At 41.5% G+C, this 19,035-nt stretch overlaps 1 long non-coding RNA gene across 2 annotated transcripts in view; it reads right to left on the bottom strand.

Moving 5' to 3' along the window:
• LOC132611157 (uncharacterized) overlaps positions 1–19,035 on the bottom strand; it is a 33,747-nt gene that overhangs the window by 8,101 nt on the left and 6,611 nt on the right. For both annotated transcript variants that reach the window (XR_009571488.1, XR_009571487.1), the window contains exon 4: positions 11,582–11,635. This is a non-coding gene — a long non-coding RNA (uncharacterized LOC132611157). The remainder of the gene's footprint in view (positions 1–11,581; positions 11,636–19,035) is intronic.

Below are 19,035 nucleotides of genomic sequence, written 5' to 3'. Positions count from 1 at the left end.
TCTATGGCCAAAAAATGAACAACAATAAGTGTTTTTTTCTTATAGCTCCAGGAAATGTCTCGACAGAATTAATTACATTAGAAGTGCTATAGGATTTCTCAGTAAAGAATTCCCATTTGATTATTTGGGATGTCCTATATATATAGGAAGGAAGAGAAGTGAATACTTTGAGAAGTTGTTGTCTAAGGTCATCAAAAGATTAAATGGTTGGCAAAGCAACATATTATAATATGGATTCAAATATATCTTGATCAAACATGTGCTTCAGTTGCCTATATATACATTGACAGCTCTAACTCCTCCCAAAGGCATTATCAAGTTGATGGAGAGACATTTTGCTAGATTTTTTTAGGGTTCTAATATTGACAAAGATAAATACCATTGGAGATCATGGAAGCACATTTGTTATCCTAGAAATGAGAGGGGGGTCACGACTCAAACCGGAAGGTCGCAACGGGCACCCGAGCCTTACTTGCAGAGCACTAGTCTAACATACATCAATGGTCATATCAACATACATAGGTGAGCTAAAAGGTACGTTACGAGACAATCTGAATAAAACATAGAGAGTACTGAACAAGGGATGACCCCAACACGATATGCATGAGGTATATGGGCCTATAATGCCGACATGAACATCTGTATTTCAAACTATAGGCCATCAAAGCCATACAAGCATCTATATACATGACATATGTCTACAAGCCTCTAAAGAGTACCTAAACATCATAAGGTCGGGACAGGGCCCTACCATACGCATAATATGTGTACATAAGTAGGTTGACTCACAAGGGAAACTCCAGAGCAAATGGAGTGTAACAACACCTTCTGTTGAGCTGGCAACCTACTGGGAGTATCATCAACCTATCTATCGGGACTTGCAGGCATGAAACACAATGTCCCTAGGCAAAGGGACGTCAGTGTGAATAATGTATCAAGTATATAAGACAGGAAAGTAGCATAGGAGAGATATGACAGTAATATGAGATAAAAGGAATCAACCTGTACATATGAAATTCCTCTGAGGGCTATGATATGAATAAGTAGTGTATATATTGTCACGACCCGGCTAGGGGCCGCGACGGGTACCCGTGCTAACCACCGAGCACCACTCGTGTGACTACTCCTCAGCCTCTTTATCAATCGATTATCCACTTCATACTTAATTTATAAGAAAACCATTTTCATTTGGAAACAGAAGCATTGTATATACTTGAGCCCTATAGGCTAGCAAAATAATACATATATGTACATACATACAAAATGACCCTTCCATGAGACCATACAACCCACATCGAGTATCTACGAGCCTCTATGGAACGACATATACAATTATACACAAAATATCATCATAGGCACCTCCGGAGCAATGGAGGGCTTTCAATCAACTGGCAACTCTAAGAATCTGGAGCAATGTCTCCTCCCTGTCTACCTGTGGGCATGAACACAGCGTCCAAAGAAAAAGGACGTCAGTACGAACATTGTACTGAGTATGAGAGGCATAAACAGTGAAAGAATACATCTATAATATAGAGAAGCATCAACATAACATCTGGATCTGACTACTGATCATAAAAGAAGTAATGCATGCTGTCTTACTCATACTCATCATCATGGCATATATGCATCATACACAAGCTGCCCGTTCATATCGGAACGGTATGATAATCAATAATAGTAGCCCGCGTCCAGGCCTCCAGCGTCCGGGGTACCATCTCATGTCGTCCACTAGTGGTGTCTGCCCATGCCCGAAGGTCATGGTGTCTCCGTATAGCTGCCCGCCTTGGCGGTGACTGCCCGACCAACTAGGCACGGTGTAAAATGCTCATAATAATATGGTCATCATAAAATACTCATTTTATCATGATATGTATATAAAGCTCAAGATCAACTTTATTCTATCGGGGTGACTAAGGTCGTAATCCCCCGGTTACATTATGAAACCATTATGGACATTCTGCCTCACCTTGAAAGGACTAGTACATAAGGTGAGTGTAGGCAAGGAATAACATCCTCATATCGTATATCTTATCTCATATAGACATTCATAGGCATAAGCTTTTAACTTCTTAGAAGGTGAGAGCTCATGAAAGGAATAGGGATTTAAGCTAAGAGATTCATGCCATTAGAAGGAAGGACTAGCCTCACATACCTTTGTCGTTTAGCTAAGCTATCGGTCACTCGTTCACCTCCGATGTCACCTCGTCACCTTCATTAAAGAATGTGAGGTACATTAGCTAAATAACCATGAGAACGCGTCGTTAGTTTCTAGGAAAAATTGGGCAGCACTTCCTTTGTTTATACTACTTCTCCCATATTCTACATCAACTCCCAACATTCGCAATATTACTCACAATATCACAATCAACACTCGTCATTCATATGCACTTAGCAAAATCCACCATTTTGTTCCAATTAACTCACATTTAGGGTTATAGCTTATTATCGTATTTTTCGCATTCATAAAACTCATTGCATAGCCTAAACATCATTCACAACATGTTCATAGTCACCACATTCCAACATCCGTGATTCAATCCCACTATCATCCAATTGTGTCACTATTCACTCAAAATACCCCATTTTCTATGTTCTTCTACATTTCAAGCATCTAAGCTTTCTAATACCTTAAACAACATGGGATGATCATAAAACTCACCTTGGATGATGGTTGAACAAGCCTTGAAAGAGAATACCTCTTTAGCTCCAAAACCCTACATCACTCTTTCTTGAATTTCCTTGAAGAAGATAAGCTTTTCTTGAATCTACACACTTGATTTCATGTAATTGATGTTGTTTATCTTGGTTTTCTTTTGATATCTCTTATAGATGGATGTTGGAGAGAGTTCTAGAGATTTCCTTAGCCAACAAGATGAAAAAAATGATTTTTTGGACGAGTTGGGTACATTTAAAAGGGGTCCAGAATTTTCTGGACTGGCACGACATGCGACACACTTCGCGAGTCGCGGACATGCTCCGCGAGTCGCAGGTTGTGTCGCGGAGCTCGCCAGACGACCGACCCTCATTGGCACAATCTGTGATGAAACGGTGTGGTCGCGGGTCGTGTCCGCGAGCCGCAGGTGGTGTCGCGGAGTGTGCCAGAAAGGTGATATTATTTTACCCCAAAACGGTCTGTCGTAGAGTGGCCATAACTTTTGATCCCGATATGTTGTGAGGGCCCACGACCTATGGTTAGAAAGATCTTTCAGTTATCTACAACCTCCATCCTGTGGTGTGTTTCCCAAATTCCAACTTTACAATGGCGTTTTGGCCCCTCCAAACCAGATCCTCCGAAAATGTTTCCTTAACTCGCCCTTTTGGATGGCTTATGCCCATATTTGGCTTATGGGTCCTTCTTGGAACTTACTGGGCACTTAATTACCAACATAAGGGGCATTATAATTCTTCTCCTAAATATCATTAAGACATCACTAGTTCGATACTCGTAATCGTCCTTCGCCCGTCGATTCACTGTGCGCGAACGAAAATTTTTCCGGGGTGTAACATTCTCCCCCCTTTGGGAACATTCGTCCTGGAATGTTAAACTATTCGGGATTCTACGAAAATTTTGCCAGAGTTTCCCCTGTACTATGGCACTACTAACCTGTCACAACAACCCATAATATCATCGCCTCACAGGGCTACATCACAATAGCAACATATTTGTGGCCACACACGACCAAAATCATAAAAATTAATGTACACGTACCTTATCTCGTTGGCGTTTCGCTCTGGATTTCTCCTAGGGGTTGGAATAAGTGCGGATACTTTGACTTCATACTCTCTTCCGCTTCCCAAGTCATTTCTTCCCGATTGTTGTTCCGCCACAGGACCTTAACTGAAGCTACCTCTTTGTTTCGAAGCTTTCGCACTTGCCTATCTAAGATGGAAATAGGCACTTCTTCATAAGTTAACTTTTCCGCTATTTGCACATCATCTATCGGGACAATCTTTGTGGGATCTCCAACACACTTGCGGAGCATCGAAACATGAAAGACTGAATGGATTGATTCAAGCTCTGAAGGCAACTCTAATTCATAGGCTACCTGTCCCACCTTGCGGATGATTTTGTAGGGTCCGATATACCCCAGACTCAGCTTTCCTTTCTTTCCAAATCTCATCACCCCCTTCATTGGCGACACTTTCAAGAACACCCAATCATGAATCTGAAACTCCAGATCTCGTCGGCGGTTGTCCGCGTAGGACTTTTGGCGACTTTGGGCTGTCAACAACCGATCTCGAATCACTTTGACCTTTTCTATGGTTTGCTGGACCAATTCAGGGCCCACTAATTGTGCTTCTCCTACTTCGAACCATCCGATTGGAGATCTACATTTCTTTCCGTATAACGCTTCGTATGGAGCCATTTGTCTACTAGAATGATAGCTGTTGTTATATGAAAATTCAATGAGAGGTAAATGATCATCCCAGCTACCACCAAAATCTAACACACACGCCCGTAGCATATCTTCTAAGGTTTGAATGGTACGCTCGGTTTGCCCATCAGTCTGTGGATGAAATGCTGTGCTAAATTTCACTTGCGTGCCCAAACCTTCTTGAAAAGACTTCCAGAACTTAACTGTAAACTGTGCTCCCCTGTTTGTGATAATAGACAATGGTACGCCATGGAGCCGCACGATTTCCTTGAGATATAGCCTTGCATAGTCCTCTGCTGCGTTCGTCGTTTTGACTGGGAGAAAATGGGTTGCTTTCATCAATCTATCCACGATCACCCATATCGAATCATACTTACCCCGAGAGCGAGGTAATCCCACAATGAAATCCATGTTGATCACCTCCCATTTCCAAGTAGGTATTTCTATAGCCTGCAATAAGCTTCCCGGCTTCTGATGCTCAACTTTTACTTGTTGGCAACTTGGACACTGTGTCACAAATTGTGCTATGTCCCTCTTCATACCACTCCACCAATACATCATCTTGAGATCATGGTACATTTTAGTCGCACCCGGGTGGATAGAGTACCGGGAACAATGAGCTTCCTCTAAGATTCGTCGGCGCAGATCCGCCACATTCGGCACGCATAATCTTCCTCGGTATCTGAGAACCCCATCACTAGAAACTTCAAACGAAGAGTTTTCTTTTCCATGAGATACGTCTCTATAATGACATAACTGAGGATCTTCGCATTGCCGTTCTTTCACTTCTATAACCAAGGACGAAACTGCAGAATCTTTGATACTAGTACCTGCCTCACCCGCATCAAGCACACGTACTCCAAGATTAGCCAACCGATGGATTTATAGAACCATCTCTCTCCTTTCCGGGGGGACTTCACATAAACTGCCCATTGATCGGCGGCTAAGTGCATCGGCTACCACATTGTCTTTCCCGGGGTGGTACAAAATGTCAACATCATAATCTTTTAATAGTTCTAACCACCGCCTCTGTCGCAGATTCAATTCCTTCTGCTTGAAAATGTACTGGAGGCTCTTGTGATCCGTATAGATATCCACGTGCACACCGTACAAGTAATGTCTCCACATCTTTAAGGCATGAATGACTGCAGCCAATTCGAGATCATGCGTGGGGTAATTCTTTTCATGATTCCGGAATTGTCTCGAAGCGTATGCAATAACCTTACCATGCTGCATCAATACACATCCTAATCCGACACCCGAAGCATCGCAATACACCACGTAACCATCTGATCCTTCTGGAAGTGTTAAAACTGGAGCTGAGGTTAACCTGTCTTTCAACTCTTGGAAACTACGCTCACAAGCGTCGTTCCATTGGAATTTAGCCGCCTTCTGGGTTAGTTTCGTCAATGGGGCCGAGATAGATGAAAATCCCTCTACAAACCTCCTATAATAGCCTGCCAAACCCAGGAAACTACGAACTTCTGTGGGCGTCGTAGGCCTTGGCCAAGTCTTCACAGCTTCGATTTTCTGAGTGTCGACTCGGACGCCGTCACCTGAAATAACGTGGCCCAGAAATGTTACCGAATTCAGCCAGAACTCGCACTTTGAAAATTTCGCATATAATTCCCGGGCTCGAAGAATGCCAAGAACAATTCTCAAATGATCTGCATGTTCCGATTCCGTGCGAGAGTACACCAGAATATCATCGATAAATACGATCACAAATAGGTCCAAGAGAGGCCTGAATATGTTGTTCATCAAATTCATAAATACAGCCGGAGCATTAGTCAACCCAAATGACATCACTCGAAATTCATAGTGGCCATATCTCGTTCTGAAGGCTGTTTTAGGAATATCCGCTTCTCTAACTCTCACCTGATGGTAGCCCGACCTCAAATCTATCTTGGAAAACCACTTGGCACCTTGCAATTGATCGAACAAATCATCAATCCTTGGGAGAGGATATCTGTTCTTTATCGTCACCTTGTTCAATTCCCTATATTCAATACACATTCGTAGCGAGCCGTCTTTCTTTCTCACAAACAAGACCGGTGCTCCCCACGGTGATGAACTGGGTCTAATGAATCCCTTCTCGAGCAAGTCCTTCAACTGTGCCTTTAGTTCTTTCAATTCTGCCGGAGCCATCCGATAAGGAGGAATAGAAATAGGCTTTGTGTCTGGCAACACATCAATAGCGAACTCAATTTCTCTTTCTGGTGCAAGTCCTGGAAGTTCATCCGGAAATACATCTGGAAATTCGTTCACCACCGGAACTGACTGAAAAGTTGGCGGTTCTGCCGCGGTGTCGTGAACCCGAACTAAATGATAAATATAGCCCTTCGCTATCATGTTCCTCGCCTTGAGGTAGGAAATAAACCTACCCTTTGGCGATGCTGCATTACCCTTCCATTCAAGCACGGGCTCTCCCGGAAATTGGAATCGAACCACTTTTGTCCGGCAATCAACATTTGCATAACACGATGCCAACCAATCCATACCCATGATTATATCGAAGTCAACCATTTCTAGCTCAATCAAATCAGCTTGGGTCTGACGATCACATATCACAATAATACAATTTCTGTATACCCGACTTGCTATCACGGGTTCACCAACCGGAGTAAGTACCTCAAAGGGTTTAATGAGCTCGGGTTTCACCCCAGCACAACCGGCAACGTATGGAGTAATACAGGAAAATGTAGAACCTGGATCTATCAACGCATACACATCACGGGAGAATATAGACAATATACCTGTGACAACATCTGGGGAAGACTCCAGATCCTGTCGTCCAACTAGAGCATATACACGAGGCTGAACAGCACCTGAAGTGGATGCTCCCCCTCTACCTCTGCCTCTACCTGTTGTCATCTGGGGAGTCTGTGTTGTCTGGCGCGCTGACGAAAAACCCACTGCTGATCCTGTGGGCTGAGTCCCAGCCCTATCTCTCGCTGAGGGGCAGTCCCTCATCATGTGACCGACTTGCCCGCAGGTATAGCAAGCATCCGAACCTAGGCGACACTGTCCCGAATGCAGCATACCGCACTGATTACACCGCGGTACTGGGGGTCTCCTCTGACCCTGATCTCTCCTGGACTGAAAATCTGAGGCTCTCGAACTCTGTCCCTGACCTGGCTGAAAAGAACGATCGGACCTCCTGTCTGGGAATCTGGGAGGTGCACTGGTTGCTGAATGACCTGAGTGCCTAGAATGCGGCTGCCTTTGTCCCCCTCTATACTCACTGCTCTCTCCCATAGATCTAGCTCTTTTGCTTGGCCTCCTATCACTGTCGCGATCACCCCTCTGTTGTGGTTGTCGCCCCTCCAAATTCTGAGCATGAGCCTGTATCCGGGAAATATCCATCCCGTCTTGCAAAGAGGCTGTCAAACATTCTCTAAATAAATGTGGTCCCAAACCACTCATAAATCTATGTACCCGATCTCCCATGTCGGCCACCATAGCCGGAGCATATCTAGCCAAGGAGTTGAACTGCATGCTATACTCTCGGGCACTCATATTCCCTTGCCTCAAGTTCAGAAACCGATCCGCTCTAGCTCGGCGGACCTCGGGTGGCAAATAATGGCGAGTAAAAGCATCTACAAACTCTTGCCAAACCGGAGGAGGCGCATTCTCCCCTCTTGATAATACCCAATTGTTGTACCATAATACCACAAAATCCCGGAGTCTATAGGAAGCCAACTCCACGGATTCAGTTTCGGAGGCATGGACAACCCTCAATGGCCTCAATATATCATCGATAAAACCTTGTGGGTCTTCCTCCGGCTTTGACCCGAAGAACTCTGGAGGATTTAGACTCATAAAATCACGGGCCTTTGTACTTGCTGCTCGGTCACTTGAACCCACATTCTGTCGTTGTGCTTGTGCAGCCACCAACTGGGTCAATAACTGAATAGCCTCGGTCAATTGTTGGCCCGAAGCAACCGGCGGAGAAATTGGAGCTGGGGCTCCTGCTTGCTCTTTCACATTGGGCAAGGTAGAAGAAGAAGTGGGAATGGCATGCGAGGAAGTGTCACCCTGAGCCTCGCTATGTCCCAACTCAACTGGAGGTTCTCGACTGGTGCCTTCACCGGCGGCATTTAATATTGCGCGGATTTGCTTCTTCTTTGGCGGCATCGCTGAAACCATAACACACAATTAGAATAAAAGAAATCTTACATTACGGTCCTATCGCACGATCTCGTAAAAGAAAGATGGTCATTTTTCCTAAATGCCCTGTAGCCTCTTGTTTATTGGTGTGGCGCGCAACACACCATAAACAAGACTCTACTAGACACGGCTCGTAGACACTTCCTAAGACCGACCTGCTCTGATACCACTTTTGTCACGACCCGGCTAGGGGCCGCGACGAGTACCCGTGCTAACCACCGAGCACCACTCGTGTGACTACTCCTCAGCCTCTTTATTAATCGATTATCCACTTCATACTTAATTTATAAGAAAACCATTTTCATTTGGAAACAGAAGCATTGTATATACTTGAGCCCTATAGGCTAGCAAAATAATACATATATGTACATACATACAAAATGACCCTTCCATGAGACCATACAACCCACATCGAGTATCTACGAGCCTCTATGGAACGACATATACAATTATACACAAAATATCATCATAGGCACCTCCGGAGCAATGGAGGGCTTTCAATCAACTGGCAACTCTAAGAATCTGGAGCAATGTCTCCTCCCTGTCTACCTGTGGGCATGAACACAGCGTCCAAAGAAAAAGGACGTCAGTACGAACATTGTACTGAGTATGAGAGGCATAAACAGTGAAAGAATACATCTATAATATAGAGAAGCATCAACATAACATCTGGATCTGACTACTGATCATAAAAGAAGTAATGCATGCTGTCTTACTCATACTCATCATCATGGCATATATGCATCATACACAAGCTGCCCGTTCATATCGGAACGGTATGATAATCAATAATAGTAGCCCGCGTCCAGGCCTCCCGCGTCCGGGGTATCATCTCATGCCGCTCACTAGTGGTGTCTGCCTATGCCCGAAGGTCATGGTGTCTCCGTATAGCTGCCCGCCTTGGCGGTGACTGCCCGGCCAACTAGGCACGGTGTAAAATGCTCATAATAATATGGTCATCATAAAATACTCATCTTATCATGATATGTATATAAGGCTCAAGATCAACTTTATTCTATCGGGGTGACGTAAGGTCGTAATCCCCCGGTTACATTATGGAACCATTATGGACATTCTGCCTCACCTTGAAAGGACTAGTACATAAGGTGAGTGTAGGCAAGGAATAACATCCTCATATCGTATATCTTATCTCATATAGACATTCATAGGCATAAACTTTTAACTTCTTAGAAGGTGAGAGCTCATGAAAGGAATAGGGATTTAAGCTAAGAGATTCATGCCATTAGAAGGAAGGACTATCCTCACATACCTTTGTCGTTTAGCTAAGCTATCGGTCACTCGTTCACCTCCGATGTCACGTCGTCACCTTCATTAAAGAATGTGAGGTACATTAGCTAAATAACCATGAGAACGCGTCGTTAGTTTCTAGGAAAAATTGGGCAGCACTTCCTTTGTTTATACTACTTCTCCCATGTTCTAGATCAACTCCCAACATTCGCAATATTACTCACAATATCACAATCAACTCTCGTCATTCATATGCACTTAGCAAAATCCACCATTTTCTTCCAATTAACTCACGTTTAGGGTTATAGCTTGTTATCGTATTTTCCGCATTCATAAAAATCATTGCATAGCCTAAACATCATTCACAACATGTTCATAGTCACCACATTCCAACATCCGTGATTCAATCCCACTATCATCCAATTGTGTCACTATTCACTCAAAATACCCCATTTTCTATGTTCTTCTACATTTCAAGCATCTAAGCTTTCTAATACCTTAAACAACATGGGATGATCATAAAACTCACCTTGGATGATGGTTGAACAAGCCTTGAAAGAGAATACCTCTTTAGCACCAAAACCCTACTTCACTCTTTCTTGAATTTCCTTGAAGAAGATAAGCTTTTCTTGAATCTACACACTTGATTTCATGTAATTGATGTTGTTGATCTTGGTTTTCTTTTGATATCTCTTATAGATGGATGTTGGAGAGAGTTCTAGAGCTTTCCTTAGCCAACAAGATGGAAAAAATGATTTTTTGGACGAGTTGGGTACATTTAAAAGGGGTCCAGAATTTTCTGGACTGGCACGACATGCAACACACTTCGCGAGTCGCGGACATGCTCCGCGAGTCGCAGGTTGTGTCGCGGAGCTCGCCAGACGACCGACCCTCACTGGCACAATCTGCGATGAAACGGCGTGGTCGCGGGTCGTGTCCGCGAGCCGCAGGTGGTGTCGCGGAGTGTGCCAGAAAGGTGATATTATTTTTCTTGAAACGGTCTGTCGTAGAGTGGCCATAACTTTTGATCCCGATATGCTGTGAGGGCCCACGACCTATGGTTAGAAAGATCTTTCAGTTATATACAACTTCCATCCTTTGGTGTTTTCCCAAATTCCAACTTTACAATGGCGTTTTGGCCCCTCCAAACCAGATCCTCCGAAAATGTTTCCTTAACTCGCCCTTTTGGATGGCTTATGCCCATATTTGGCTTATGAGTCCTCCTTGGAACTTACTGGGCACTTAATTACCAACATAAGGGGCATTATAATTCTTCTCCTAAATATCATTAAGATATCACTAGTTCGATACTCGTAATCGTCCTTCGCCCGACGATTCACTGTGCGCGAACGAAATTTTTTCCGGGGGGTAACATATATGCTTATATAACGCCATCAAACATCTATGGGCATCATCATTATGACCAATTGGTCAATGGTGCGTATATAAAGTCGTCGTGTATATATATATATATCTGTGGGCATCAATATCATAGTATCATATATGTATAAATACATAAGTATGATAGAAGTACAATTTGGGTTGGTCGGAGTGACATAAGGACTTTGCACTTCCGAACAATATTATGAGGCTAACATCATTGTCATGTAATGACTCCATGAAACGTACAAATCATATGAATAGACTCGTTAAGAATAACACTATTTAAACATGAACCAACAGGGATATTTCTAGCTAATAAGAGTGGAATTGTTATGACATAGCGTTTCAGTTATGTTATGTTTCATAAGGATCGTGCCAAAAGAAGAAGGGTTAGCCTTACATACCTCAATCTCGTTGCATCCTTACCATCTCTCAAGCATCCCATAAAACAATTCAATCTACAATAGCACAACGAGGCTCATGATTAATATTAAGTAGACATTTCGTTCGTAGCTTAAGCTAGTAACTCGTCTAAATAAATTTGGGAAGCATCTCCCTTATAACAAGGACTTCCTCCAATTCCATATACCAACAACAACGACCAGAGAAATCCAGCAAGTCTAAATACCAATAATAAGAAACAATATATAGTAACCACAAGTCATTAGTATTTCACGATGAGTGACAAGCAAGGATTGGAACCCATATAACTCATATCCCCTTATAAAATTCTTACTCTAACTCAAAATTATTCACAACATGGTAATAAGTATTTTCATCAAAAGTTCCAGCCTTATATCATACACAAATAACTATAAAACAGTCCAAACAACTTCAACAACTACACTAGCATTTCTAGGTGCTAGTTTATGCTCTTTTTAACCATTTACTTCAACCAACACCAAAATAACCTTAAGAACAAGCAAGAACATGAAAAACTTACCTTATACAGCAGCCACAACATGAATTCCAAGCTCTTGTTAGATTACAATGATCCTTAACATCACAACAATCTCATAGAAGTACTTCTCCTTGTCTTAGCTAATTTTTTGTGTTGATCTAGGATGAAAATGTTAGGTTTCACCCTTGAACCTTTAAAATATGGTAAAGAGACCTTAGGGGAGTATATGGAGGAAATTTGGGGTGAAAATGACTTAAAATTAACCCTTCAATGAATTTAAAACAAAGAAAGTTGGCCACCGCCTCAGAAATGTGCTAGGATATGCTACGCATTTCTCCAAATGCGGCCGCACTTCCCTTCGCATTTCCTAGGCAAAAACTTGGCATCAGATGCCCTCCATCTGCACCCCTGAATGCGTGGAATATCAGGTTCTGCGACTTAGAACACCTCCCCAACATATCGGACTTTGTCGAAACTTGATTCCTTCAATTCGATTAACCTCCAACCTTTATGACATATACTTAACACTTCTTCCAGACCTTCCTTGATCTTATAGGGTTTTCACAACCTCTTCGGGCTTACATTAGTTTACTTACGATACAAATGACATGAAAAATTTGAGGTGTAACATCCTTGTCCCCTTCAGAACATTCATCCTTGAATGTTAGAATGTATAGGGCATAACCGCTCTCAGCGAGTCTAAGGAGAATTTCAACCGAGTTTTCCCTATAATTATGACTAGACGAAAGTCCTGTTAATAAGCAGTAAAAGTTCCAATTTTTGCCTTACAAGGCCATATAACATTTCGTCTTAGTAATCATAAATATAAGTGCATTACTGAAGACTCACCTCGTGCATAATGCTATTTTCACGAGAAATGCTATCCCTTGAATCCTATCTCAAAAAAAATTTGAGTCTCGCCTTTATGTGCTAACTTTTCCATGACTTGCTACACTAAATCTGGTAGAGTAGTCCCATCTTTTCGGATATCAGTGTAGGATCTATATTTCTCTTCGTATCATGTGATCCTCATAATCCCCATGTACGTGTAGATATCACCATAATGTGTTAACTCGATAAATGATACATGGTTTTTTTAATTTCTTTGTAAAATTTGGGATTCCTGTCGATCGTTTGGTCTATTCGTTTGATTTAACCATCCATCTGTAAGGCTGTTTTATAAGCTGCCTGTACATCCCAGTTTGTTATATCCAACCTACTTCCTTGTCGTTCATGTAAAGTCATACTTCCGGACGTGTAATGAGTTTCATATTAATGTTGCTTCATTACCATGTCGAAATCCCTAGATTCTGCGTCAACCCATTGAGTTCCTAAAGTTCTATCTTGGCTACACAACACTTGGAAAACTAAGCCAGGCTCTGCGTCAACCCGTTGAGTTCCATTCGTCGTAGAATAATATGATCAATAGATCCTTGTCCTTATTTTCCTGTCGTATTTGAACATGCAACTGACCTTGTTTCCATGAGACCCTTCCTAATCAACTTCAGAGGTTGTAATTTCCTTTGCCAAATACTTGTTTCAACCAGATACTTTTGCGTCAACATCCATTCTTCCTCAGCTGTAAGGGTGTCTTCGTCTTCATCATATCTCAGGCTATTATACCCTCGTCATCTGAGTCCTCCAGGATGGTTCCCATACCCTCTAATAGGTGTAGACCTGTGGTTAATTCCTTATTCTCCCCTGAGTTTACTCCTTTACCAAACTACTCGGGGCTTAACGATTACATGCATTCGCTATGCGATTAACTCTGTCTTTTCCGTCTTAGTGTAACAAGTTATACTATGTGAAGGGATACTTCTCCTTATTTTTTCTTAGTACTATCTGTCACCACCAGTCGCCTATCTAACTTCATTTTATTACCTTCTGCTTGAAGCTCAACTCCAGTCCTCTCACAATCTGGATTCCTTATATATGAAATTTTGGATATTCATTTCTTGACTTCCACCTTCGTAACCCATGCATGTTCATTGTATTCCACCATAGGGTATTCCAGGTTATAGAAGAACCATCGTTGCGTATCAACTTAATCTTCTTCTACCTCTGTCCTTCTCTTATTATTCATCCAAAGTCTTATCCCCATTATCGACTTTATAGTTTTCTTCTTTAAGCTTTCCTTAAGTATTATACTTATTCCTTTGCCATTGCTGCCATCTCGGCTATTCCTCAAAGTTGCAAGTTCATTGTGGTAAGACTAAGTTGGAACGACTATACTATTTGGATATTTCTGTGGTCCGTCTTTGACTTCACGTACAATCTATCAGAGATCCTTCCCCAGTTACATATGGATTGATCCGCCATTTTGCCTTGATCTTTCAATCTCACGCGATTTCCCACTGGATTCATATTTCCCAACTTTAACTCATCGTTCTTGTCGTTTCTGTGTGTAGAGTGCTTTACCGTGCTTGTTGTCAATTCGTCCTTATCGTTTGTACCCATGTCTTACTTTAACGTTACTTCTAATCCCTTCTATCACCGTCCTTCCATCTTTTCATTATTGATGAGGCACGATGGATATCTCTTTATCATCTCATCTCACCCCCCCCCCCCCCCCCCCCCCCCCCGCAGGATAATGGTTCAATGCCTCACGCTTAAAATCCTACTCGCCTCTCCGCCTTTCGTAGGTTCATATTCTTAGTAGCTTACAATTGATCTATGGGTTAACCCTTTTTCCTTAAAACAATTCATTGGGGCTCATATATACATAGAGGGTTATATATTCTTGCTGGCCTATTAGTTCTTGATAAGCTTAAGTGCATTCGTGTTTTGATGATTGTCAAAGTATGTTCTCTGTGCGTCTTGCACGGTAAGTAGAGATAGCTGTTGTTGACACTTAATTTTGGCTCGCCGTGCTTAAAATTAACGTTTTGGGGCCTTGATTCGTTAAAAAGAATGAAATACCATTTTTTACACATTTTTGCATTTTTTGACAATTTATTTATAATTATCCTTATTTTAGGAATTTTATCAATTTATTGTCATTTTTAAGAATCATTATTTTTGCACATGTAAAGCGTAATACTACCATTTTGTGCAATTAATAATTGTTTCTTTATTTCATAGCAGTACATTTTTATATCATATACATTAATAATTATATTTTTATACTTACACATGTATTAATTAACTATATTTTAGTACAGTCCGTCAGTGCAGAGAAAATCGGAGCAATTAATTTTTAAACGCAGAACAAAAATTCGATCAAGTCAAGGTCTCGTCACCTTTTTAAAAGTTGACATTTAAGGTGATGAGTTGGGTTCTTGATCCATTGATTATTGTATTTTTACATAAGGGTTAAAAGGGGCAAAGGGGACAAGAGGGGGAAGATAATTATTTTTTGGACAAAAGGAGGTGTTTGTTTACATTATAAGAAAGGAGGGGGGGGGGGGGGGGGGTGTTGATTTAATTATCTTCTACACACACAACACTTGAATTTATCAGATTTTCTCTCCTAAAACCCTATACATTCTCTTCCCTTCCTCCTCTTCACCCATAGTCGCCGACCACCACCCCGGCGAACAACCATATCTCCACAACCAAACAGCCGTGAACCCCATTGCTCCACCACTTTGCCTAAACACTTTTTTTCTCTCCCCTCACTCCTCTCTTCCAGCCGCCGCCGCCACCACCACGCCGGAGCTCGGAGCTCTGGCGACGCACCCAAACCACCCCCACACCTCCTTCTTCGTCTCCCAACCACACCACCACGACAACACCTCCATCAACCACAATTGCCCCATCACTTCGTCTCTCTCTCTCTCTCTCTCTCACCCACGCCACCGCAAACCACCACACCACCGCTGCCCACCACCACAAAAACAACCCTTTTCCTCCGTCCTCACCTACCCAGTACCACTGTACAGTCCACGCGCCACTAGCTTCCACCCCAAAACCATCCTTCTCTGTTCTCCATCTCCACCAGCCACCACCGTGCTCCACTGCCACAACGACAATACCAACGCCCCTTCTCCCCACTGTTATCCCATCACGAAAACACCCCTAAAAAAAAAACAGATCTGGTCGGAAAAGGTTGAATGCCGTTGAACACAAACCAACGACCTTCATTGTTTGACTATTGTCGTTTGGCTGTTCATTTTTTTTTTACCCCCATTTCACTATTTTGATGCCATTGTTATATGTGTTCTTGTACAGTGCTTGACCTGCTGGTTATCGTTGTTTTCGGACTGTTTTTTTGGCGCCATTTTGCTTATCTCGAACAGGCTACTTCGGCGATAGTAGCTACTGCTCTGCTCTGTTTTGGTTAATTGTTTGTTGCACCTATTGACGTTTTTGTACTGTTTTTTACATATTGCCCCTTTAATGCTCTGTGGACTGATTTTTACATCTTGTTTACTAAATAATATTGATTTTATGTTTGAGAAATGCTACTCCGGCGGGTAGGCATTGGTATTGTGTTTAAACCTTTCTCGGCTATGAAACTGTTATTGACACTTTCACCCCTTTTTTATTATTTTACTAAACCGATTTGGGCAAATACTACCCCAAATGGCCGATGAAGAAATTTTCGTCGATTTCCAAGGCCTCCCCTGCACAAAAGACGGGTTTTTATTTTAAGTTTACTTATCATTGTTTAAATTTAATTATCTTCTACACACACAACACTTGCATTTATCAGATTTTCTCTCCTAAAACCCTATACATTCTCTTCCCTTCCTCCTCTTCACCCATAGTCGCCAACCACCACCCTTACCGCTGCCGACCACCACCCCGGCGAACAACCATATCTCCACAACCAAACAGCCGTGAACCCCATTGCTCCACCACTTTGCCTAAACACTTTTTTTCTCTCCCCTCACTCCTCTTTTCTAGCCGCCACCGCCACCACCACGCCGGAGCTCGGAGCTCCGGCGACGCACCCAAACCACCCCCACACCTCCTTCTTCGTCTCCCAACCACACCACCACGACAACACCTCCATCAACCACAATTGCCCCATCACTTCGTCTCCCTCTCTCTCTCTCTCACCCACGCCACCGCAAACCACCACACCACCGCTGCCCACCACCACAAAAACAACCCTTTTCCTCCGTCCTCACCTACCCAGTACCACTGTACAGTCCACGCGCCACTAGCCTCCACCCCGAAACCATCCTTCTCTGTTCTCCATCTCCACCAGCCACCACCGTGCTCCACCGCCACAACGACAATACCAACGCCCCTTCCCCCCACTGTTATCCCATCACGAAAACACCCCTAAAAAAAAAACAGATCTGGTCGGAAAAGGTTCAATGCCGTTGAACACAAACCAACGACCTTCATTGTTTGACTATTGTCGTTTGGCTGTTCATTTTTTTTTTACCCCCATTTCACTATTTTGATGCCATTGTTATATGTGTTCTTGTACAGTGCTTGACCTGCTGGTTATCGTTGTTTTCGGACTGTTTTTTTGGCGCCATTTTGCTTATCTCGAACAGGCTACTTCGGCGATAGTAGCTACTGCTCTGCTCTGTTTTGGTTAATTGTTTGTTGCACCTATTGACGTTTTTGTACTGTTTTTTACATATTACCCCTTTAATGCTCTTTGGACTGATTTTTACATCTTGTTTACTAAATAATATTGATTTTATGTTTGAGAAATGCTACTCCGGCGGGTAGGCATTGGTATTGTGTTTAAACCTTTCTCGGCTATGAAACTGTTATTGACACTTTCACCCCTTTTGTTTTATTATTTTACTAAACCGATTTGGGCAAATACTACCCCAAATGGCCGATGAAGAAATTTTCGTCGATTTCCAAGGCCTCCCCTGCACAAAAGACGGGTTTTTATTTTAAGTTTACTTATCATTGTTTAAATTTATTAAATAGTTATTAATTCTGTTACTAACATTTTTACGGAGTGCTTATACAGGTACCCAAAAATTCATCTCGAAGACAATACTCGGAAGGAACTGGAATCACTGTTTGTATTAATTTTTCGCGCTCTTTATAACTGTACGAAACATAAATTCATAGAATTGTAGAAATTTTATTTTTTGAATGACGGGTGATATATTTATTTATTTGTTGCGTTATCCGTTTAATTAAAATTTTCCATTCGTTTTAGGCAAGACTTAGGCCACCGATATTTTCATAAATAGATTAAATTGATTTGGTATAAATACTTTATTAATTAAATTCACACTTTTGGCGTTTAGGCAAAAATACTAGTTCATTCTTTATTTTATATTCTTTATACACTTTTAATGCAACGTACATTTTATATTGTTCCGTTTACGCCGATACATACTTAGTTAAGTCAAATCCACATTTCGATGTTAGGTAAATACTAGGTCGCCCATTTACAAATCTTTTATTCTTCAAAGGAATTTTGTCTTTTCACTCATTTTTTATCCACAATTCCTTATACTTATTTTTTACCAATACTTTTTACAATTCTTTTGTTCCTTATTCTTTTGATAGGGTGTTCATTAAACAAACACTCTTTTTAATTAAACGGTAGAAACAAGTCAAATAAACTTCACTTTTCTGAATAATTTCGTTATATAAAATCTTTACACCAATGAATATTCGTAAAATATTTTTTACATTCTTTATGCACTAATATACCTAGTTATACAATTCTTCATACATATTAGGTTTGATATGCACTCTTTTATTCTTGAAAATACATTCTTTGTTTATTTAATATCCATACATTCTTACATAGACGCACATTCTTTATATCCTTGATATATTTTTTTTTTTACATAGTCTTACATTTTTTTTATATATATTCTTAATATAGTTACACATGCTTTACACTAACATATATATACACTCTTTGTACTAACATATATACTTTTATACTTACAAGGTACATTCTCTTTATACTCTTTTATATATTCTTTTTTACTATACATTCTTTATGAATACCTGATACTTGATATAAATACATTTTATACACTGTATATAATTAGTATACTATCACTTAGTGTAGCT

Source organism: Lycium barbarum, chromosome 9 (genome assembly GCF_019175385.1).
Source record: "Lycium barbarum isolate Lr01 chromosome 9, ASM1917538v2, whole genome shotgun sequence".
NCBI classification, from domain to species: domain Eukaryota; kingdom Viridiplantae; phylum Streptophyta; class Magnoliopsida; order Solanales; family Solanaceae; genus Lycium; species Lycium barbarum.
The sequence above is the reverse complement of the archived record's forward strand: the minus strand, read 5'-3'. Positions and strand labels throughout refer to the sequence as shown.